The sequence below is a fragment of the Cibotium barometz genome, chromosome 32, assembly GCF_041138505.1.
Source record: "Cibotium barometz isolate CiBa-2024 chromosome 32, ASM4113850v1, whole genome shotgun sequence".
Lineage (NCBI taxonomy): Eukaryota > Viridiplantae > Streptophyta > Polypodiopsida > Cyatheales > Cibotiaceae > Cibotium > Cibotium barometz.
In genome coordinates, this window is record NC_141077.1 from 25,067,985 (window position 1) to 25,093,818 (window position 25,834).

Below are 25,834 nucleotides of genomic sequence, written 5' to 3' on the forward strand. Positions count from 1 at the left end.
AGTCTGGATGGAGCATGTCTTGCACATACAAGGGTGCACTAATACAATAAGGGTAGATCTCAATTTGTACAAGACAAGATATGAAATGGAGGAACCACCACTAGACTATATATAGTCTCCTAGTGGGCAGCAATGTACCTTTTGACTATTGTCGTCGACATGGGTACATGAACTAATTGTGTAACCCAAGGATAAGCTATCTCGAGAAGATCTCCTTATATCTAAGACTGTGGTTCATTGAACCAGACTTGCATGCATCCTACTTAGCAAGGTACCATGTCTACATAAGCCATCTCCTAACCATTTGGCCATATTTAGCCCCACCATCTAGTGTCTAAACTGGGAATTGCTAGGTTCCCAGGTGCTCACACCATAGATGGCTACTCCTCATATAGGGGGCCTTACAAAATAGAGCACCACATCCACATTCATGGAAGAGGTCATTTTTTAAGGAAGATGGCAATTGGCGTGCTAGTAAAGCGAGGGTGATAGGAAGGTAAGATGATAACTGGCATGCTAAGATTAGACTTCAGCCTAGTAAGTAGTTCATGATTGCTATTTTCCAAGAGTTAGGACCAAACACCTTGCTCACATTTGGCAATCTTGTTGAGGAGATACGGAGTCTTTAAGGGAAAGACTGGAATAAAGATGAAGTCTTTAGGGGAAAGATTGGAATAACTCACATCATTAGATGAAGTCAACATAATAGCTATGTAGTCATTGCAAGTAATTTAAGACATGAAGAAATATTGACACCATAATGATAAAAGTTGTGGTGGCATAGTGGTTAATGCAGGTACCTCACAAGTTGGATGTTTACGATTATCGTAGTTTAATTAATAGGAAATTTTAACCTTAGCTTTTTATTTTTATTTTATTTACTAAGATATGGTATGCATATGAAGATAACAAACTCTACGCCCCTCAGACAATGATGAAAACAAAGATATGGGCTTGAAAAAGGCATGCACAACCTCTTTTATATTTGCGGAGAGGCCCCTAGAGCTCCATGGCAAGGTCGGGAACAAGTACGAAAGGTCCAGAAGATTCCAAGAATTTCTTTTAATCGTGCTGACCTTAATCGTGACTCTTAACTCTAAGGGTTTAAATGCCCGCCTAAGGTTACTCTGCTCCCATTGGTTAATTAATAAATGAAAAAAAGGTTTGGCACCTAATAATATATATGTACCCACAACGTTCTTCTGAGTGCGTAATAATTAATGAGCGTGTGAGCGTGTATTCTCAAAAGGTTTCATTAAGGTTTTCCAACATAATTTTCCATCATGTTTTATGGGATAAAGTTCCTTAATTAGCAACATTTGACAAACTGCATTTCCTTAATTAGCAACCTCTGGCTCATGAATACGTAACCCCCTCTCTTTGTCTCGTGAGTGACTACTTCGCTGCTTTGCAAGTGATGTGCTCAGGCTCGCTACCCTGCAGGTTTATCTTGGCTGATGTGCCCGCTTCAAAAATAGGCACTTAGCCTCTCTACTCGGTCTTTCTCTCTCTCGCATGCGCCTTGCCCTCCGGCTCCCTCCCTTTTTCTTTGATGCAGAGACTCGTCCCCTCTGCTGAGTCCTGCTCAAGCTCTAGGGTTCTCTCCCCTCTACTCAGTCTTGCTCATGCGTGTTGTGTACATGTTTTCCTCTTGAAAGAGGGCATGGCTTCTTTTGTTGTTTCCTTTGTAGAAGAGAAGACGTACGAGCACCTATTTGCCGTACCATCACATGGCCTGCATGTGGCCGGCTCTTTATAGTAGGCATAGCAATAGAAGTAGCATTAGTAACTTGCAATTGAGACCTTCATTGTATTAATTAATGCCCGCGTGGAGTGGGCACCCAATATGCATACCTGTTTTGTTAATGGGCTTTCACCAATAAGGGATAGTGAACATGAAACTTGGTTCCAATAGTTCCATGTCGTTTGAAATAGTCCATACTTGGCCGCGGACACGGCCGTTTGTCCCTCCTCTGTGTCCGGCGGTCAGGTCATAGGCCATTCTTCTAAAGCCCTGTTCCAAGCTTTTGCTGCACGGTAGATGTAAACCGAAGAGCATGCTCGAGTGTAGTGTAGAAGAAAGAGGTACGATTTTGTATGGAGAGAGAGTTCTCGCTCCACGCTTATCAGATTACTCGTTTTATTATCTCTGTCAATCGCTGCTGAGCTTGCAGGTGAACAAGATTTTACTGAGGTTTAGCAGGTGAATTATTCTAGGGTTAATCAGGGTTGCATTGGGTGCTTTGAAACTAGGGTTTTTTTGAAGCGGTTTATGGGGTTTATTAGAATTTGTCAGGGTAATGGCAAGATTAGCAGTTGTTTATTAAGGTTTTGGCCTATCCCAAAAGCATTTACCATTGAGAAAGGACTACCTGTATGGGCTCAGGGCTTGAAAAAAAGAACTCCTATGCTTCTAGCACAGGGCTACAGAATGGTCACGAATATGACAATTTTACAGGCACCGCTGGCCACCTTATTTTCAAAATGGGTAGGCCCATGACCTTTCTCTTTGTATGACATGTCAGCAATAGACACAGAATGGGTGCAGGTGCAGGTGGAGGTGGTGGTGGTGAAGAATTGCTGGTTGGGCTGCAATCATAGCAACCGAGGGTCATGACGTGTCATAGTTACATGCCTGGGAGGGGCTGATATATATATATATATATATATATATATATAATCCCGTCGGAAGGTTTGCATCCCGATTACCTGCAACACTTTCCTTCCTCCCCAAGACCATCGCGGCAAAACGCCAGTTGGCTAATTGGGAAAGGCCATTTTCATCAAAATTCTACATCTCGTTAAGCTTGGCCATAGAAAATCAGTATCCTACCTCGTTGACATGAATTTATTGGAACTCATGGAGATGTTGCATCACCTTCTTCCTGGAGAATGCCCTTCTCAACATTCTTCCCCTATAGGATTGCAGACGGAAGCTGGCCTCAGCTTCATGAAGCTGACAAACAATGGCAATGATTTACCTGTAAAATTTACTGTCATCCAGCACCACGTATTATTGGAACTCATGGAGATACTGCATCACCTTCTTCCTGGAGAATGCCCTTCTCTAGAACTAACATCTCTCATGGACCACTATCATTAACCAATTTTGGTTTATCTTAATCTGGTGGGAAAACCAAATTTGGGCCATGATACTGTTCAACATACCCAATCCACTTCTTTGAAAGGGACATCAGTTTGTGCTTGTTTGCTTTCGTAAATTGCTTCTGTTGATTCTTCCAGATGTCTTTCTTGATCTTCCTCATCATCCAATCGATCGTTGTAACATGCAATAAAGCCTTCTTTATACCCGTGAGTTTATGCAATTCCAATTTGAGAGAGAAGAGAAGAGAGAGAGAGAGAGAGAGAGAGAGAGAGAGAGAGAGAGAGAAGATAGATGGTTGACACAGTATTGGGTCCCAATTACCCACCGAAGGGCCTCCCCTTGCAAGCAGGAGTATTTGCTTATATTTCTTTGGAGAACTTTGTACAATGAGTATGAATGATGACTGAGGTTTGCCCACCACAAGGCGAAGTAGACTGAATGTAGGCTGAACCATATGCTATCCAAGCTCCTTTGAATAGCTCTTCAATGACCACTATGCAAACCCTAAACTGAGGGATGCACAGCTGAATGCTGAAGAATGCTCTTCACGGAGGCCTTGGGACTATAGCATAATCAAGTGCTGAATGTTGAATGTATGCGCGAGATGTCGGAGGCTCTAGGCACACATAACTGCTTGAGAACTGCTGAATACTGATTTGATGAATGATGATTCAGGCTGAGAACTGAGCGCTAGTATTTATACGGAGTTTTGCTACTGATGAGCAAGTCGAGATGCTGTTGGCCTATTTGTGTAAGCCTAGCGGAGCGTGCCGTGACAGATTCAACCACGTATCCAAGAGATAGAAATAGAGAGAGAAGATAGAGAGTAGGGTTTAGAAAATTTTGCACAGGACACGCATTTAGCGGGGAATAGGGCCCGCCCCCTTTCAGGAATTTATTCAGGAACAATCCATAGGCAGGATCAATACAACCAATGAATACAAAATCAAAGAAATATGTCGATGTAGAATCCGTGAGTCAGAGTCGATGTCAAGGCACCAGATTTTTGATGCTGAGCATGTTAGAAGTCATCTCCTGTCTTAATCAGACACCAGGGCCTCTGTTGTGGGTGTGCCCGCCCTGTATAGGTGTTTCATCATTTTTCCTCACTCCCCGTATTTTTTTCCATTTTTCCATGGTGTGGATGGATGCCACATGTTGGCAGGAGCCCATGGTGCTGGCCGACTGCACCTCATGTGCTCCTGGTGGCTGGCCGACTGCCTATGCTGCAGTCGTGGAGGCTTTTATGCTGGCCGACCTGGTTTTATACACTCGTGGAGATATTGTGCTGGCCAACCTGCTTTATGCAGTCGTGGAGAGCCTCTAGCGCTAGCCGACTGCATCCATGGGGCATATAAATAGGCCCCATGCTCCTCACCATTGTATCATTCAGTTTTGTGCGGGATCTTGTGTATAGAGAAGAGTTTACACGCCTATTTCTCTGTCTCTTGTGCTGTCTATTTTCTGCACTCTACTTGCTCTTGTGAACCCAAGTTTGGTTATCATTTCCGTTGCATATTTTGACATGGTATCAGAGCCCTAGGCTCGTGATAGATCTTGGGAGTTTTCTGAGCAAGAGGGGGATAGTTAGATTGCTGATTAGTGGACTGTTTTGGACTGTTCGGGAAGAGAAGGTGCAAGGGGAAGGTGGGCTAAGGTGCTGGACAGCCACTTGCAGGTTTTAGAGTTTTTTTTCCCACCCAGCCACCCTTTTCAATTTCATCCCCGCGATGGTAGATTTACTAGGGATGGCTGAGAAGCACGTGAAGATTCCGACTCTCCCCACGTTCCCTGTGGACCGTCAGTTGGACGGGAACAACTACGGCATCTGGAAGGTTATGATGGAGTCTGTGCTGGAGTCATATGACCTTGCTGATTTCATCGTCATCAGGGTTCCACAGCCGGAAGCAGAGGAAGGGGAGCTACTGTTGATGAAGAAGGATCGAGAGGCACAGGCACACATGTGGGATCGTGTCAACGCGAGGGTCCGGTCATTTATTTTCCTCAACTGCACACCGCAATCAATCATGTAAAGCACATGACGCTGGCCAGAGGCATATGGGAGCACTTGGCTTCTCTTTATAACATGGTATCACCCATGAAAAGGATCTCCTTGGAAGTGCAGATGCGGGTTATGAACCTTGCAAAGTCCTCGACGATACGGGAACACATTAACAAGCTGCAGTCCCTTCAGCAGGAAGTCCTCCAAGTTGGGAAGGAGATATCATCTGAAGACATGGCCATCACTTTGCTGGCCCACTTGCCTGCTCAATATTCCGCTTTCTACTCCTCGTTGATTACAAGTGGCAGGCTCAGCACCATTACCTGGGAGGAGCTTGTGCCAATGGTCTTGGACCAAGAGGAACGTTTCACAAACCCTCCTCACAGCGGCGGTTCGGAGGCCTTAACTGGCCAACGGTCGAAAGGCCGGAATAACAACAAAGGCAAAGGGAAGGCTTCACCGGAGAAGTCTTCTGAGAAGAAGCATGACTCAGAATGAGAGAAGCTGAAAGCCGAAAGATCATGCAATGATTGTGGCGAGAAAGGCCATTATTGGAGGAACTATCTTAAGCGGACAGGGAAGAGTGCTGATTCCTCAGCCTCAGCTGCAAAGACTCCTGCATTTGTGCACTTAGAGATGATGGACTCCGACGCTTCATCGTCTTCGAGCGAGGAGGCAGTTGGCTTCACTGCGAAGGATACCCGGGAATGGATTCTTGACAATGGTGCTTCCAGGCACATGACTCTATCCCGTGACTTTTTGTTGGATCTGAAAGGGCAGTCAGGTCGCATCTTTATTGGCGACAACTTCACTATTCCGATACACAGTGAGGGCCGGATGGAGATTATTCCCGATGGCAAGGGGGGCAAGCATGCTTCCCGTGTTCTTTATGTCCCTGCTTTGGGTTTTTATCTTCTGTCAGTGCATGAAGTATGCAAGACTGGCTTTCGGGTGGAATTTGAGGAGCATTCAGTTGCTCTACGGGACCGTGAGACTGGCCAGGTTGTTTGGGAAGGCGGTGTGGAGAATGGTATCTACAAGCTCTTTGCACTGTCCTCGTTAGGTTCTCAGGTCGGAGATTTGTGGCACTTTCGTTTTGGCCACTTAAATGTGGATGCACTTCGGCGAGCTTTCCGAGACCAGATGGTGGTTGGCTTGCCAGATGTTGGCAGTAGGCAAGGACGTTGCAGTTCTTGCATACGTGGTAAGCAGTAACCATTGGAGTTGATTCACACTAACTTGTGTGGACCTCAGCAGACACCATCTTTGGGAGGATCTCTCTACTTTATGCTGCTTGTTGATGATTGTACTAGATTCACGTGGGTCTACTTTCTTTCCCAGAAGGACCAAGCTTTTGCGTGGTTCAAGGATTGGCACGTGATGGTGGAGAAAGAGTCTGGATTTCAGGTAAAGACTCTCAGGGCTGACAAAGGAAGTGAATTCTCCTCGACTGTATTTCTTAGATTTTGTGCAGATCATGGCATCAAAAGAGAACTGGCCAATACAGGATCGCCTTCGGAGAATGGAGTTATAGAACGCAAGAACAGGACTGTGGTGGAGATGGCGAGGACCATGCTGGAGCATCGTGATCTTCCTCGTTCACTTTGGGGAGAGGCTGTGGCAACGGCTGTCCATACTCTCAACCGATCTCCGACGACTTCAGTACCCCATATGACTCCATTTGAGGCATACTTTGGCAGGAAACCTGATGTCTCACACTTCCGTGTTTTTGGGAGTGATGCGTATGTACATATTCCAAAGAAGCAGAGGGGGAAGCTTGACTCCAAGTCCCGCAAGCTTGTATTTGTGGGATATAATTCTCTTTCCAAAGGATACAAATTGTATGATCCAGATAGGAACGAGATTGTTGTCAGCCGGGATGTGGTCTTTGACGAGCATGTTCCAGTATCCACTGTCGAGGAGCCGCCGCTTCTTGGAGATCCAGAGGAGTTTGATGATGATTCCCAGACCATTATTCCAGTTGACCAACCTCAGTCAGTACCGGAGGTTGAGCCCGCAGCTAGAGTAGAGCCCCCGCGACCATAGGAGGCTCCACGATCTGTTTGAGTACCTAGGTGGTGGTTAGACACCCTTCGGGAGTTAGGTGTCACGGAGTTACCCTCCGAGTGGACCACAGAGGATGGCCCTCGAAGATCACACAGAGTCCGAGATAAAAGCAATACAGCGGAGCTTCTTCAGGTAAACTATGCTTTGATGTCTCGTATTATGCGGGACAAAGAGCCCACTTGCGTCAAGGAAGCCCTTTCACAGGATACTTGGAGGAAAGCCATGCAGGTGGAACTTGATGCCTGCTGCTGTCCAGCCTCCTTATCTCTGAGGTTTGAGAGGGGGCTGATTGGTTTTGGAGCCTTGCATCGTTGGACAACACTTGAGAAAAGTTTTTGAGAGCTGAGATTTGTGTTTCTTGTTGCTGTGGATAGTGTACGAACAAGGATGACATCCAACTATGCCCATTGGAAGCTTCACATGCGGATCTGTTTCATCCACAAGGGTTTGTGGGATATTGTTCAGGGCACTGAGAGGAAGACCGAGCGTCCTCAAAACTCTAGGAGGTGGACTCAGGATTAGGAGGATGAATTTGTTGCAGAATTACAAGACTGGGAGAATCAGGACTCGAAGGTGCATTCTGTGCTTGTGTGGACCATCACAGAGGTCTCACCGGACGTGCAAACTCTCACCAATGCTCATCAAGTATGGTGTAAATTGGAGGATCTCTGTGCTCGAGATTCATCGACGAGGGTAGCTATGAAACTCACGGTGCCTGGTGGACTAGGGCCTTTGACACACTTGTTGATACCATATTTGCAAATTAAAACATTTAAACATGGCCACAGCCTTAACACATATCCATCATCACTTTGCATAAAACATAAAAGATGGATAAAACATCCACAAATGCTGAAAGTGGAGCTTGCACATGTGACACCGCATAGAGGTCGGAATGGGCTGACCCCCCCTTGGAGTATTTGATTACCCAAGGAGAATAATATCATGTACAAGCTTTGAGGGCCTTACTCTCCCCACGGGAGATGCCGGATTATCCATATACAACCATCGTTGGACCAAACACACGGGCTATCATGAAAAGAAGCCCCTAAATACCATGAATGTGTGTAAACCACCTCTTCTCGTGAGGGTACTGTTCTCCCCCATCACTACTGGTCTTCAAGATGCCATATGTGAAAAACTTAGCTGCAGCAAATAATATACCATGTACATCACCATGAACAAGGCGGGCAGCACCATGGGCAACCAAAACAAGTCAGGACAGCACCAATAGAGCTGGTACAGCAGCTACAGTATCTGAAACAGTAGGTATAGTCCTCGGACCTCCACTCAGCCGGTACATGTACAATGGCTAGTACAGTGGTTGGTACATCAGCTAGAGAATCTGAACAGTAGGTACAGTCCTCCGCTCAGCCGGTACATGTACAATGGCTGGTACAATAGGTACAAGGGTTGGTATAGCAAGTACAAGGGTTGGTACAACCGGTACAGTGGTTGGTACAACAAGTACAACAAGTACAAGAGTTGGTACAACAAGTACAGTTGCGAGAAATCATAATAAAATGATTAAATACCCTTGCCTTCAGTATTTCGTTGTGATGGAAGCCTCCAAAACAGCCCCCAACTCGAATATTCTATCATGGTGGATCCTGCGCTGAAGGGTCTCCAAAACCAAAGGTTAAGGGTTCGAATCCCTTTTCTCCTGATTACCTGGCTCTTGCAAGATTTACTAATTTAGTCATAGGGAGGAACCCATGTCACCACAAACGGAGTCTTACCTATCGGAGCCGGTATTCTTCATGGGCAGCCTTCAAGAGAGAGAGAAAGAGAGTAGCCATCATTAGGTTTGCTTGTAATGGGGGTAGAGGCTAGTGTGCAGCAAGAGAGCCTCCTCAAATGAAGAGAGATGGCTCCAATTTATAGATTTGGGCCTCCTATGAGCTAAAATGGCAAGAGAAGGCTATAATGACAAGTGTGAGGCCAATTGTCTTACTTTGGTCCACTTTCTTGCCACATGTCCCAATCTAAGAGATGGGTTCTCCCATAATCTTTATCTCTAAAAATATCCCAACTGGTAGCCCATTTGTCATAGGTACTTTTACAACTCTTGGTATCTGCTCAATTCCAAACGTAATGACGCGAACAGAATTTCCATCGAAGTCGGGCCAAAAATAGCAACTCTTCTAATTTTTAGGAGTGTGATCCTTTCTATTCTTGGATAATCCCCCATTCATTCCCAAAGCTTGTTCTTTCCGAATATTTGGATGTTCTAGAGTCCACCAAACCCCTTTCATACTGAAAATGTCTAGGCTGGTGACATCTTTCTGGCCTTTTTAAAAACTCGTGGTGCCAATGAAACTCGTGGTGCCCGGGGGACTAGAGCCTTTGACGCACTTGTTGATACCATCATTGCATATTAAAACATTTAAACATGGCCACAACCTTAACACATATCCATCATCACTTTGCATAAAACATAAAAGATGGATAAAACATCCACAAACGTTGAAAGTGGAGCTTGCACATGTGACACCGCATGGAGGCCGGAATGGGCTGACCCCGCCCTTGGAGTATTTGATTACCCAAGGAGAATAATATCATGTACAAGCTTTGAGGGCCTTACTCTCCCCACGGGAGATGTCAGATTACCCATATACAACCATCATTGGACCAAACACACGGGCTATCATCAAAAGAAGCCCCTAAATACCATGAATGTGTGTAAACCACCTCTTTCCATGAGGGTACTGATCTCCCCCATCACTACGGGTCTTCAAGATGCCATATGTGAAAAACTCAGCTACAGCAAATAATATACCATGTACATCACCATGAACAAGTCGGGCAGCACCATTGGAAACCAAAACAAGTCAGGACAGCACCAATAAAGCTGGTACATCAGCTATAGAATCTGAAACAGTAGGTACAGTCCTCCACTCAGCCGGTACAACTACATGTACAATGGTTGATACAACAGGTACAGTGGCTGGTACAACAGCTACAGAATTTGAAACAGTAGGTACAATCCTCCACTCAGCCGGTACATGTACAATGGCTGGTACAATAGGTACAGTGGTTGGTACAGCTGGTACAAGGGTTGGTATAGCAAGTACAAGGGTTGGTACAGTAAGTACAGTGGTTGGTACAGCTAGTACAAATACAACAAGTAAGGGTTGGTACAACAAGTACAGTGTCATTCCCTGAAGGCAGTTCCATGTAGTCGTTTCTTATGAAGGCCAAGGTTATCCATGACCAGTTACTGGCTATGGGTGTTGCTTTGTCCTCTTCTCAGCTGGCTGCCCTTATTCTCACCAAGCTTCCTCCGGACTATGATGTGATTTCTCGATCTTTTTGTCAGGTCACATCCACTGAGTTGTATTTTGATGATCTTAGCTCCCTACTTTTGGAGGAGTCTGTTCTTGTCTCACAAGGTAAGTTGAAGGTGTCAGTCAATAGTTGTGACCAGGCACTTTCCTTAGTTCAGAAGAAAGGTCGGAGTCGCTGCTTCTCTTGCGGGAAAAGAGAACATCTGTCCAAGGATTGTTTAAGAAGAAGAACAAGACCAAGGCTTCATCTTAGAGAAAAGGCAAAGACACGACACATGACAGTGATACAGATTCTAGTACCACTTCTAGGGCTCCCAGGGCGCTTCCGACTCAGGAGGACCCAGATGGTGTACTTCTCTGGTACACATGCAATTCCCCCCCATGTGCTTCCAGCCAGGCTTGTGGGCGGGAGAGGGGGCTGATTACAGCTCCACTTATTGGTGCATGGGGACCGTGATTCGGAGTTCCAAGCATTAGACATCTTGCAGGACATGGTTATCTTTTGTATAGCAGAGATTAGGAATTGGATATGTTCCGAGTTCATTGTTCGAGGCTTTTGGGACGTGATGTGTTTTCTGTTCATTGTTGGGGATTATGGGCGCGGTGTGTCCAGCAGCTCATCATCTATTCTTGGAGTTCACTGCACACTTGTTTGGGAATTCGTGGCCAAGCAAAGTTACTTGTTGGGAATTCGTGGCCAAGCAAAGTTCCTTGTTGTTCATGGTGACATTTTGTTTTGAGGAAACAGGTTGGTGGGTGCTCTCTCCGAGAGGAGGTGATTCCAGTATTCGCGGTGCTGGAGGGTTCATGGTTGCATCTTCGTCGGCTTATCTTCTTCCGACTCTTGCACACTATGAGCTGGAGAGGGGGTGTTAGAATTTATGCATCTCAATGTTCTGGGGTTGCACCATTTATTTGGTATTTTATGTATTTTCTCCAACATTTATAGGTCGTGGACTTGTCGGCCTATTCTAGGAGCAGTCGACCAGTTCACACATGGACTATATAAGGAGTTTCCCCATCTCACTTTAATCCATCCAATCCCTTGCACAAGTTCAACATTCTCTTCCACAAGCTCTCTCTACTCTCTCGTTTTGTTTATGCTTCCGCCTGTGCATTCTCCAATAATAGCTGGCCGACGTCGTCAGATGACAGACGGTGCTGGCAACTCTGTTAGGCGGAAGATGACGAAGCTAGGTGGCACACAGGTAGGGACAGCGCTTTCAATGGCACAACCGGGCACAAGCAGTTCTGAATAGCAATATGGCCGAGTTGAAAAGCACTTGGTAGATAGCAGTAGTAGCTGGCGGCTCAGTTTCTATGGGTGGTTGCTAGACAGGGAGCAGATGGCAACAAACAGGCGCAACAGCGCTGATAGGCTGAAGTTGGCTACACATGTGGTTGGGACAGGCAGCGCAAATGCTAGTGACAATGTTGGTGGAAACTGGCCTAACAGGCGACAACGGCGGCAGCCAACAGGAATGCTGGCAGCAGCGACAGCGCTTTTGGTGCAAAGCTGGCTGGCGGCGGCGGCATTGGTGCAGCCCAGTAGTACAGCATGTGGTTCAGCGCACAGCAGTACGGACAATTGAAGAAGATGATGATGAAGTCAAGGATGATCTCCATGTTCTTGATGATATTCACACCCCTTGTTGATGATGCTTCAAGAGGGACTCTCTTGCTTCTTTTATACTTGTGGAAAGCCTTGCTTTTTGCCAAAAGCTAGTCAAGTTTTTGCTTTTCTCTTTTTCACTTTGCTTTCCTCTTTTGGTTTATGATAATAAAAATATTACTCATCTTTTGTCAAAGTTCTTTAGTTTTGCTTTTCTGGATTTAGGGCCTTGCTTTTTGGCCCTAGAGTTGCTTTTTGAAAAAGTGACTTTTAGGTTTTTGATCCGGCTTAGTCTCCTCTTGTTAGTGGTGTTCGTGGCTCACAGTCAACTCAATTTGACTTTTTGCTTTTCCTTGCTTTTTGACCAAAATTGGTGCTTTTCCTTGTGCCAACTTCATGGTCCCTGTTCCCATGCTTTCATCTACTTGTCTATTTGGTTGCAATGATCGTCCGACTGTTTATCAATAGTCATCTGGGCTATCTGGTCACAATGACCGCCCCACTATGAAATCCAAGATATCGCGCACAAAGGCCGTCCAATGGGTCATTTGGCATCGTTGCCACCCAAATACAAATCTTGCTCCTTGGGCTATCAGGCATCGTTGCCACCCAAACTAGAGCATGTCCAATTAACCATTACATAAGCAGAATAATAATCAATTACATTCCAAAATATATATACAAAGAAGAGGGCTGGAGGTACAATCCCTCCCTCTTGAATCTGTCTTGTTCGCAAGGCGTCTATGCTTGTACTTCAAATACATTTGCACCAACCGCTTTGTCACGATTGTGACGTATGTATGTATCAGATCCTCTCTTCATTGATGATTCCTGTTGCAGATGCAAAGAGTAACCAGCCAAGGGAACCCCTACCCTCGATTGGTTGCGACTCTTCGCCAAAGGATGTACCTCTTCATCGAATAGCCACATCCCTTCGACAAATGGTTGTATCCCTTGATGAATGGTTGTGCCTCTACATCAAATAGACACATCCCTTAGCCTAAAGTTGTATCCTTTCGTCTAAGGTCATGTCCTTTCGTCAAAGGACATGCCTCTTCAAATGTGTCTCTTCATCTCCTATATGAGAGACCTATTGTACTCAGTTTTAATTCAAGTCAATTCAATCTTCTCTCAAGTGTTCTCCTGAAGTCTCTTGTTCTTTAAGTTAAGTACTTAAGTAGTAATTAGTACACAATATGAGGGATTAACAACATAATCCTCACAGTGGTATCAAAGCAAAATTTTTTCCTACCCGTGGGTTGTGAAGCCCTCACCCTCTCCGCGGGACTCTCTCGTCCACCCCTCTTCTCGGTGTTGTATGGAAGAAGCGGAGCGATGGTGGACTTGGCGTAAATCCTTGCTCATAGTGATGTAAACAAAAACAAAAAGGTTTCACACCCATACACATGCATCGTGTGTATTGCAGAGAGGGAACTCTTGCTGCATACCTGGACTACCCTCCCTCCCTACTGCCGGTGGTGTTAGGCGTTCGCAGCATGGCAGGAACTTCCCCTCTCGTTGCCGAACATGGAACACCCCCTCCTCTCCTCGTTTTGTGTGCTACAGGCTGTGAGCCCCTCGATGATTCATGCAGCTGCCGACCCTGAGTTCATCGCCGCTGACTAGCGACTGCCCGCCTCTTCGCTTTGCTGGCGGCGCCCCTTCGAAGCGGCGCACCTCTTTCCATCCAGTCGACGACGTGATCCAGGCCTTCGAAGCGGCGCACCCTTTCCAGTCGGCGACGCGTCACCTTTGCACCATCAAAAAAAAACACAAAATTTTAATACGTACCATTGCCACGTGGGTCGCTCTTAAAAAAAAAAAATTATGCAGTGTTCGAGACTGTAAAAATCTGATTTTCACTCATTTGGACAGCCAGGAGAGCATTTATTGCTACTGTACCTGCTGGTACAGATTTGGCACAGCTTTGTGCATGTTTTGGCATGGCTGTACACTGTTTTGAGTGATCAAAAGGTTCAAATTCAGCGCTGAAATTGCCGGTACAGGTTTGGTACATCATTGGAGAGCGCTTAGTACTGCTGTACAGTACTTTGGAAGGGCAAAAGAGGACATTTAAGGTGCTGTCCAAAATCTGCAGCAACCAGATTTTGGTGTTTTCATCACAAAAAGTGGGAGAAAAGTTGCATTCTTGCTTCCGCAGTGGGAGATAAAGCTTGGGAGAACATTTGTGAGCACTTTGTGTGCTTTGGGTGCAGTGTTTGCACATCTTGGGTGCAGTGTTTGCACATTTGCAGGGAGTCAGGCATTAAAGGTTGTATTTTGCTATGGCAACCACAGGTGAGAGCTCTTCATTGCTTCATATCAGAAGCTTGAAGGCTCGCATAATTATGATATTTGGCAAACCCAGTGCTACAATGTGTTGCTCCAGAAAAAGCAGCACAAGCCTATCAAAGAAAGGGGTGTGATGCCCGCTTCTCTTACAGCTGAAGAGTGGGAAGATATAAATGAGCTGGCAAGATCTACTATCATGTTGTCTGTGTCAGACTCATTACTTTTCAGCATTCGTGAAGAGAAGACAGCTTGGGGAATGTGGCAGAGATTGCAGGACTTGTATGCCCAACAAAGTGCCTCAAGCAAAGTGTATTGGTTGAAGAAACTCATAGGCCTTCAGATGAAGGAAGGGGCATCTATGACAGCCCATCTCAATGAGTTTAATGGTATTGTCAGCCAGGTCATCAATCAAAAGTTGGCAATGGACGATGAGTTCAAAGCCACTTTTTTGTTATGCACTTTGCCAGAGAGTTGGGACACATTCAGGACAGCCACTAGCAATTCGCATGCTATGCTGTCATATGCAGATGTTGAGGGTGCTCTTCTTCAAGAAGAGATGAACAGGAAAAACAACTCTGTTGGCAAGTCTAATGCAATGAATGCACGTGGGAGATCCCAGCAAAGGGGGAAAAGCCAAGAAAGGGGAAGGAGCAAGTCTCGCTCCAAAAAGGATTTGGAATGCCATTATTGTGGCAAGAAGGGACACATTAAAAAGCAATGCTACAAATGGAAAAATGATCAAAAAGAAAAGGGAAAAGGCAAAGACAAAGAGAAGGATGAAGCCAAAGATGTAAAGCCAAAGGGCAAAAGTGGAGTCAAGATCGAAGAAATCAATGTGTCACATGCAGGTGGCAGTGAGGATGAGGTCCTCTTTACGTCTTCACTTGATGCCCATTCACTTCTTACAGGTGGTCATGGTATGCACTCATGGATCATTGATTCAGGTGCCTCCTTTCATGTCACAGGTTGCAGAGACTTGTTTGTCAGGTACACTGCTGGCAATGAAGGAGTGGTTTATTTGGGTGATAACCATGCATGCAAAATTCTTGGCAGAGGTGATGTGAGGCTTGTATTTTCAGATGGCTCACAGCTTATGCTCCATGATGTCAGGCATGTGCCTGAGATCAAGAAGAATCTGCTTTCTACTGGACAGCTTGATGATGCTGATTATGTTACCACATTTGGTAGTGGAAAGTGGAAGATTAGTAAGGGCTCACTGGTTGTTGCCAGAGGCTCTAAGGTGGACACTCTTTATTTCATGCATGCAGGTGTTTGTCACCATGCTAATGTAAATGCAACCGAGCTGCCGGAAATTTCTATGTGGCATAGCCGGTTGGGACACATGAGTGTCAAGGGAATGGAGCAATTGTCTCGTTTGGGTTACTTGCCTTCTCTAAAGTTTTCAAGTTTTCAATTTTGTGAGCATTGTATATATGGTAGGCAACTACAGTGCCCCCACAAGAAAGCTCTTGGACAGAAAGATGCTCAGTTAGAGCTTGTGCATACAGATGTATGTGAGATGCCTCAGCTTTCTTTGGGAGGGGCAAAATATTTTGTGTCTTTTATTGATGATGCCACACGCAAGGTGTGGGTTTATCCTCTTCGTTTGAAGAGTGATACATTCTCAGTGTTTGAGAAGTTTGTTGCTCTTGTTGAGAATCAAACTGGCAAAACACTGAAGGCTTTGCGTTCCGACAATGGTGGAGAGTATACGTCCAAACAGTTTCAGGACTTTTGTGATGCTAAAGGCATCAAGAGGGAGCTCTCTACTCCTTATGATCCTCCACAAAACGGGACAGCAGAGAGGATGAACAGGACCATACAGGAGAAGGTCCGTTCTATGTTGTCACATGCTGCATTACCTCATGGTTTTTGGGCTGAAGCTGTTATGACAGCCGTTCACCTTATAAATAGGTCACCTAACACGAGGCTTGGTGGGAAAGTGCCAGAAGAAGTATGGACAGGGAAGCCTCCGTCATACAAGCACTTGAGAGTGTTTGGTTGCGTTGCGTACGTGCACATACGCAGGGAAATGCGCACCAAACTTGATCCTAAGTCTCATAAATGCATATTCCTAGGATATGGTGACAGAGGTGAAATGGGGTATAGACTTTGGGATCCCATGAATAGAAAGATCATACGCAGCAATGATGTCATTTTTGATGAAACATGCATGTATAAGGAGCCTGCAAGGCAACAGGAGCCTGGCAGAGTCATCTTTGATGATGATGGACATCATGGACAACAACAAAGGGCTGTAAATCAGCCATTACAGCAGGAAAACCAGCCCTTAAATGGTGCTGAAAATGGTCCAAATGGACAGCCAGATATGGCAGAAGATATCCCTATGGATATACCACAGTTAGAGGAGATACCGGGCATGATTTTTCAGCCTTATGGCATGGAACAGGAGCCACCAATGGGTGATATGCAGGCTGGACAGCAACCTGCAAATGATGGTCATTGGGTACGGAGGTCCACTAGACCCTCCAGAGCCCCTGACAGGTTTGTTCCAGGGGTTGACTACTTGATGCTCACTGACTGTGGGGAGCCCTCATGTTACAAGGAGGCTTTACAGAGGGTAGACAAAGCTCTATGGGAGCGTGCCATGAAGTCAGAGATGGATTCTCTGCATAAAAAATGGAACATGGAAGTTGGTGCCTTTGCCTGCAGGCAAGAAGGTTTTGCCATGCAAGTGGGTATACAGGCTCAAAGTTGCATCAGATGCTAAGCCAAGATACAAAGCCAGGTTAGTGGCTAAGGGCTTTAAACAGGAATATGGTGTGGACTTTGAGGAGATCTTCTCTCCAGTGGTCAAAATGACCACACTTAGAGCTGTGTTGGCTTTGGTTGCGCATGATGATCTGGACTTGATTCAGATGGATGTGAAGACTGCTTTTCTTCACGGTGATCTCCATGAGGAGATATATATGCAGCAGCCAGAGGGTTATGCAGTGAGTGGAAAGGAGAAGCTTGTATGCAAGCTGAAAAAGAGTCTTTATGGGCTCAAACAGGCACCAAGAGAATGGTATCATAAATTTGATACATTCATGAAAACTCAGAAATTCAGGAGAAGTGACATAGATCACTGCTTGTACACCAAGAAAGCTTTGGATGGCAGTCTCTTGATTCTCATTTTGTATGTTGATGATATGTTGATTGCCGGGAAATCTCGTAAAGAGATGGATGCTTTGAAGAAGAGGCTGCATGAAACCTTTGATATGAAGGATTTGGGTGATGCAAATCACATCTTGGGTATGCGGATACTTCGGGACAGAAATCAGCATGTGTTGTATTTGTCTCAGAAGGAATACATTAGCAAAGTCTTGCAGAGGTTCAATATGGACGGGGGGAAGAAAGCTAGTACTCCTTTGCCTCCATATGTGAAACTCAGTGCTATGGACAGCCCACAGTCGGATAGTGACAGGGCTGATATGGCCAAGATTCCGTATGCTTCAGCTTGTGGCAGTCTCATGTATGCCATGGTTGCTACTAGGCCGGACATTGCATTTGCAGTGGGAGTGGTTTCTAGATACATGGCCAACCCTGGCAAGAAGCATTGGGAAGCAGTGAAAGGTGTCATGAGATACCTGAAGGGCACACAGGATTTGTGCATTTGCTTTGGCAAACAGGATGCATTAGTGCATGGTTACACGGATTCGGATTATGCCGGTCATCCAGATAACCGGAAGTCTACTACCGGTTATGTATTTACATTCACAGGAGGTGCTGTGTCATGGATATCCAGGATGCAGAAGTGCACAGCCTTATCTACTACAGAGGCCGAGTATATTGCAGCCACAGAGGCTTGCAAAGAGGCATTATGGCTATCTCGGTTAGTGGTTGATTTGGGCTATACAGGGGATATTCCATTGTTGCATTGTGACAGTCAGAGTGCCATTCAGTTGGCAAAGAACCCTGTCTTTCATGCAAAGACGAAGCATGTGGATGTGAAGTATCACTTCATCAGAGAGGTGATAGAGAACAAGCAAATTCAGCTTGTTAAGATTCACACGGATGACAACCCGGCTGATCTGTTGACGAAGAGTTTGCCTCCGGAGCGGTTTGCTCATTGCAGACACTTGATGGGCATTGGATGAGGCCAGTTTCAGCCTTGATATGGCCTTGTATATTATCATGTACATGCTGATTTTTTCTTTTCCTTTACTTAAGGGCACTTTGCCTTTAAGTGGGAGGTTGTTGGGGTAAAGGCGTTATGCCCACCCTTATAGTGTGTACAAGCCCATAAGTTATAGTACATAGTACACTTAGTACTTTTAATGTACTAAGTGCACTATGTGTACTAGTGCAATATACATGTGTGATAGGGGAGTCACACACTCATGCTTTTCATGAGTTGACTTATCCCCACAACTCTCTCTCTCTCTCTCCCTTGCTTCTCTGTGTATGTCTCCCATGAATGAACTCTAAACCCTAATTGACAGGTTTCTCCCCATCACTTATGGTTGACACTGACTTTTGAGGTGGATGTTATGACAGCTTGGCATCGATTAGATTCCAGAGATTGTAGCAATCTGAAAGAATATAACAAGAAATTTTGGGATGCTCTGCTACCAGTCACATCCTTTAGGCCCGTGTCACTGGTAGAGCAAGTAGAGACATATTGATGTGGGTCACCCAAGGAGCTTCATGATTATTGCATTAAAACAAAGGTTATTACTATGACTCAAATGATAGAAAATGCTCAGATTGGATATGCCATGCTAAGTGCTTACTGGTCAGATGTCAAGATTCAAGGATCAACGTCTCTTTTCCAAGAAAGCATCAAAAGAGGCAAAGGAGTCAAAGGAGACCAAAAACACTGAACCACGAGAGAAGGGACAATCCAAGAAGAGAAAATTTCAGCCCTTACCTCAAAGAACAGATGAAGAAAAGAAAGAGCTTATAGCTGGAAACAAATGTTTCTCTTGTGGAGAAGAGGGACATCGGTACTATAGGTGTCCGAAGAGAGCACTTGAAAACGCAAATGATTCACAGGAAGAGCCTAAAGCAAAGAAACAGAAACCGTCTGCTGGACTAGTACCTGACTTGATAGGGATGAAGCAAGGGGATGCATCTTCAGAGTTGTGCAGAGCATGGGGAAGACTTTGAGATCAACAAGTTTTGATCTTTTTCAATCCTGGGGCTACTTCATCACCCCTGAGCATGCGGCAAAGTTAAGCATCAAACCAGAGGAGATGGGTGTGTTACATGAGGCTACTTTGGCTTGTCCTCGACATTCAGTTGAGGTTACACCGATCATTGGGAAACTGCGTCTCAGTGTGCAGACTTACATGGACAAAGAGGATGATTTCTACATTATGCCTTTGGAGGGTTGTGATGTTGTTGGGTATGCCTTGGTGCCATAAGGTTAAAGTGGTAGTAGATACTTTCAACAGGGAAATCTCTCTAACTCACAAGAATAAGGAACACACTCTTGATGTCAAGCTTAAAAGAGAATCTATTCCTGTTGTATCGGCTTCGGCCATTTCTCGTTTAATAAAGAAACATCTTTCTGTTTACTTAGTGTTTGTTAAAGAGAATCAGGATACCACAGATTCTAACATGTCTGAGTTGGACAAGGAAAGATTGGACTTTCTCAAAAGTTTTCAAGATTGTTTTTCAGAGGCTTTGCCAAGGGAGTTGCCGCCTGCTAGGCCTGAGGATCATGGGATTGATTTGATTCCTGGAAGTTCACCACCGAATAAGCCACCCTATAGACTCTAGAGTGAGTGCAGCCCAACAAGAAGAGATTATGAGCCAAGTGCGTGATCTGTTGGACAAAGGGTTGATTCAGCCGAGCTCTTCGCCCTATTGTTCACCAGTGCTTTTGGTACAAAAGAAAGATGGTTCTTGGCGGATGTGCATTGATTACAGGGCACTGAATAAGATTACCATCAAGAACAAATTCCCTATACCATGAATCGATGATATTTTGGATTGGTTACAGGGAGCAGCTTACTTCAGTCGCATTGATCTGAAGAGTGGATATCATCAAATTCGCATCAAGCCAGAAGATGTGCACAAGACAGCTTTTAGGACAACTTTTGGACTTTATGAGTTTTTGGTCATGCCTTTTGGTCTTACGAATGCTCCAGCAACTTTTAACAGGATGATGGATCAGATTTTTCGACCCCACCGTGCTTTTGTGGACACCTTCTTTGATGATATGATTGTGTTTTCTCACTCAGAGAAGGAGCATATCAGGAGAATTTGACCAAAGTGTTTGAGGAACTCAGAAAGCATAGGTTAGTTGTCAACGAAAAGAAGAGTGAATTTTTCATACAGGAGATTCACTTTCTTGGGCACATAGTGTCTAAGGATGGCGTCAGGATGGATCCAGCGAAAGTTGAAGCGATAAAGAATTGGCCGGATTTGCAGACTATTCATGATGTACGAAGTTTCTTAGGACTTTGTTCCTATTACAGGAGGTTTATCCGATTCTTTGCAGAGATTGCTTCACCTTTACATCACCTGACCAAAAAAGATGTCAAATTCCGATGGACAGAGAAGGAAGTGAAAGCTTTCAACAAGCTTAAGGAAAAGCTAACCACTGGACCAGTTTTGGTTTTACTAGATCTACAAAAACCTTTTGCGGTACAGTGTGATGCATGCGGGAATAGCATTGGAGCTGTTCTTATGCAGGATGGACATGTTATTGCTTATGAGAGTAGAACTTTGTCACCATCAGAAAGGATCTACAAGTGTATGAGAAGGAGCTTCTTGCGATTATTCATGCTCTTTCTACTTGGAAGCATTACCTTCTTGGGGCTGATTTCATTGATCACAGTGATCATCAAACTCTTCGATACCTCCTTACTCAAACAAAGCTCTCAGAGAAGCATATGAGATGGGCAAACTTTTTGTCCATGTTTCACTTTCAGATTGTTCATGTGAGTGGCAAAAAGAATGTGGTTGCGGATGCCTTGTCTAGGAAACCACATGTGGCCACCGTCTCTATTATCTTTCATCATGAACTTGATGATATGCGAGAACAGTATGCTCATGACTCAAATTTTGAGCGAATTTTCGATCGTTTGACTGAAGGAGAGCGAGTTGATCATTATTCTCTCAAGGAAGGATTTTTTATGATGCATGACAAATTGTGTCACATCTCAGTTGAGGAAGAAGGTTTTGACAGAATGCCATGCTCCGCCTTATGCAGGCCATCGTGGTATTGAGGCTACAGTGAAGGCTTTGGAGGCATTCTTTTATTGGCCCACTATGCGCAGGGATGCTAATGCTTTTGTTTGTGATTGTATCATTTGTCAGAAGGTGAAGTATGACCGTCAAAAGACACCAGGGTTACTTCATCCTTTGCCTATTCCAGATAGACCGTGGGAGAGTATTGCCATGGATTTTATCTTTGATCTTCCTAGGACAAAGAGTGGGAATGATGGCATCTGGACTATCGTGGATCGTTTCAACAAGCAGGCCCATTTCATTCCAGTCAGGAAGAAGATTAATGCAGAGCAAATGGTGAGGATATTTTTGACAAATATCTTCAAGTACCATGGGATGCCCACATCTATTGTTAGTGACAGAGATCCTCGAATGACGAGTTTATTTTGGAGAGCATTGTTCGAGAACATGAAGACTTTGTTGAAGTTCTCATCGTCTTTTCATCCACAAACAGATGGGTAATCAAAAACTAACAACTCAGTTTGTATTGGATCTTCTAAAGTGTTATGTTTCGGATCATAAGGAACTGTGGGAAAAGTATCTTCCTTTGGTGGAGTTTGCTTACAACAACACCATTCACACTTCGACAAGTAAGGCACCTTTCAAGATTGTGGAAGGTGGGAAGAAAGTACCTCCGATCCTGCATACAAAAGATAAGATCTTCGAGGCAGATCATTTTGTGGAGAATATGGATGAGGCTTACAAGAAGGTCAAGGTGGCTCTTCAAAGGACTCGAGAAACGGAGAAAAGAAGCAAACCTACACCGTCGATCATTGGTTTTTGATTTGGGTGATTGGGTGCTTTTGAGATTTGAGAAGGCTAGACTCAGGAAAATGAAGGGTAAACAGAGCTTATATCCTAAACTGAGTATGTGGTACTATGGGCCTTTTCACGTGATTGAGAAGATGAGTGATGTTTCTTATCACATTCCATGTGAGTCTTCTTAGACCTTTCAGAGGTGAGGTGCCTACTGATCAGGTTGATGAGACACAACCAGAGGTAGAAGAACTTGATGAGATTCTTCAACCAGAACAGATTCTGGCACATAAAGAAAGAAAAGTCAGAGGAAAAGTTTCACGTCGATATCTGGTGAAGTTTGTGAACTATTCACCTATGGATTCGAAGTGCATGGAGGAGGGTGACTTGGCAGATTCACCGAGGATACTACAACTTTACCTCGAGGCTTTTGGTTTGGAGCCTACCTTAGAAAGTGCTTCAACAGGTTCAGCTGTGGATTCTGGAGTACTACTTGTTACTCAAGAGGGAGGTGACTCCGCTCCCTTGTCACAGAGTTCACTTGGATGAGATCTGGAAGTCGCTTGGTGTCCTTATCAGCACACCCGAGATACTGAACTGACAGTATATCTGCCTATGGGATTTCTATGATATATGTGTACTAGTCACATGGTTTGATTCATGGATATACGAATCTTTTGAGAGAATGGGGATGCCTATTCTGGACTTTCGTTTGATATGCATCAGTGTTTACGCATGTTCATGATGTACTGCTGATCGTGGGTCCTGTGGGATGGCCATGAGCAGAGCAGGTAAAGCATTCAAGGGGACATGACTATTCACGAGCTGGATGTTGGTATTCAGATGTTCTGTTTCAATTGGCAGGACATAGTTTTCTCGTTGCTTTCTTAGGTTCTTTTTCAATTGGCAGATCCTTTGAATGAACAATCGAGGAGACGATTGCTTTCTTTTAAGAGGGGGGTATGTTATAGGACCGAGTATTTTACCTCTTTTCTTAAGCATTGTAACTATGTTTTAAGCATGTTTAACATTCACTAATCATGTTTTGCTCTGTATATGCATATGTAAGATGGTACACGTGTGTGGGTACAGATACATGTTTGGTGTGTGTGAGTACATGTGTGCATGCTCATATGTATGTACATGTGCATGTATGTTTTTGGTTTTTCTTTTATCTTGTTGCAGGAAGCAGCAGCTGAGGCACCTTGTGGGACAGTCGAGTCAGCAGCTGCACGTGGCACATGTACAAGTGCAGGTGACCTGGCAACTGACTCACAGTATGGCTGGCTGACGTGGCTGTCTGCACAAGCAACTGGCTGACGTGGCTGCTAGCGCTGACACGTGGCTAACTACAGGCGCTGCCAAGTCGGCAGCTGACGTGGCAGGCACTGCAGTCATACTGCACCTAAGCAAGAGAGAGAGAGAGAAGCGCCATGCAGCAAGCGCAAAAGAAAGCGATGGTGACTGGCTAAAGCGATGGCGGCTGGCTGCCACGTGGGTGGACAGGTGCACAAGCAAAGGAGAGAAGCAAACGCAATCGAAGTCGCCGGGCAGCCCAAAACGTGCAAGCGAGGGATTTTTGAAAAGCTAGCGCCCGTAGTTTTTTTTTTTATATATATAAATAAAAGAAGGGAGAAAAGCTATTCGATAGTCTTTTGGGAAAAAGCCTTTGTAATAGATTTTTCCAAGGGGAAAAGCTATGCTTTTTCTCCCCAACTTTATAAATAGGGGGCCAAGGCTCTTGTATCCCACAACACAAACTGGGTGAAAGTTTGAGAAGATCTCCTCCACGTGAAGCAAGGAGGCATCTTCTCGGGAATTGTACAAGGGCTACGCCGACCTCGAGTTATAAATAAATACCTGCGGGGGCGCCACACTTTGGAGCCAATTGGTCTTTTGTGCAGGAGCACTCTAGCTCCACTTATTTCTTTTTCTTCTTCTTCCAAGTTTCTTATTCCAGCCCGTAAAGAGATTTAAGTGTGATTAAGTGTGCTCACCGCCCGTCAAGTTCTGAAGGCCGGTTTCAGATTCAGTAAGCAAGCCCACTTCATTCCAATAAAGAAGACCGCCTACAACATATGGCAAGATTGTTTATTCAACAGATTTTCAAGCACCATGGATTGCCTAAATCCATTGTGGGGGATAGAGATCCTCGCACTACTAGTTTCTTTTGGAGAGCTCTTTTCAACAACATGAGGACAAAGAATTTCTCTTTGAATTATCATCCTCAAACCGAGGGACAAAGTGAGATTACAAACCTCACTATCTTGGATATGCTAAAGTGTTATGCTCTCGTAGCAAAGGATCATTGGGAGAAGTATTTGCCTTTGGTTGAGTATGCTTACAACAACACCATTCATTCCTCGACAAGCAGAGCTCCCTTTGAGATTAGCTATGGCAAACCATTGTTGTTGCCCGTGCTAAGAACCAAGGAAGAGATCTTCCATGCAGATGAGTTTGTTCGAGATTTGGATACAGCTTTTGCATAGGTTCGAAGGGCTATTGAGACATCTCAAGCAAAGCAAAAGAAAGCTGCAAATAAGCATAGAAGGAAGGTCACATTTGAAGATGAGAATTGGGTCTTGTTGAAATTTGAGAAAGAAAGACTCAGAAAGTCTAAAGCCAAGGAGCACAAGGACCCTAGGTATTATGGACCCTTTTCAAGTTACAGAGAAGATCAACGATGTATGCTATCGATTGGACCTTCCAGATCATTGGAGGGTACATAATGCCTTCCATGTCAGCTTGCTGATACCATATACGGGACTACCCCCAAAGGAGCTTGTATTGGAGGATCCACCAGAGGTGGAAGAGCAAGAGGAGATTTTGCAACCGGAACACATTGTATTCCATTCTGCGAGAAAAAGAGGAAAGACAGTGGTCAAAAAGATCCTCTTGAAATTTTAGAGAAAAAGAGGAAAGACAGTGGTCAAAAAGTTCCTCTTGAAATTTTAGAATTATTCGCCTTTGGATGCGAAATGGATGCCAGAGGAGTACTTCAAGAACTATCCAGAGATACTTCGAGCTATGAAGAAGTGTGTGAGGATTATGTTGTTAATCCCTCATATTGTGTACTAATTACTACTTAAGTACTTAACTTAAAGAACAAGAGACTTCTAGAGAACACTTGAGAGAAGATTGAATTGACTTGAATTAAACTAAGTACAATAGGTCTCTTATGTAGGAGATGAAGAGACACATTTGAAGAGGCATGTCCTTTGACGAAAGGACATGACCTTAGACGAAAGGATACAACTTTAGACTAAGGGATGTGTCTATTCGATGTAGAGGCACAACCATTCATCAAGGAATACAACCATTTGTCGAAGGGATGTGGCTATTCGATGAAGAGGTACATCCTTTGGCGAAGAGTCGCAACCAATCGAGGGTAGGGGTTCCCTTGGCTGGTTACTCTTTGCATCTGCAACAGGAATCATCAATGAAGAGAGGATCTGATACATACATACGTCACAATCGTGACATTCCCTCCCATTTAAAATAAAACCCATGTGTCAAATGATAGACATCCG

The 25,834-nt window shown here is 44.7% G+C and overlaps 1 protein-coding gene across 1 annotated transcript in view; it reads left to right on the forward strand.

Annotated features, from left to right (window-relative positions):
- Window positions 1–1,947: 1,947 nt before the first annotated feature.
- Window positions 1,948–25,834, forward strand: part of LOC147620005 (uncharacterized) — a 62,313-nt gene continuing 38,426 nt past the window's right edge. Inside the window, exon 1 of the mRNA XM_086772679.1 lies at window positions 1,948–2,085. The gene's annotated coding sequence lies outside the window, so the exon portion shown is untranslated. The remainder of the gene's footprint in view (window positions 2,086–25,834) is intronic.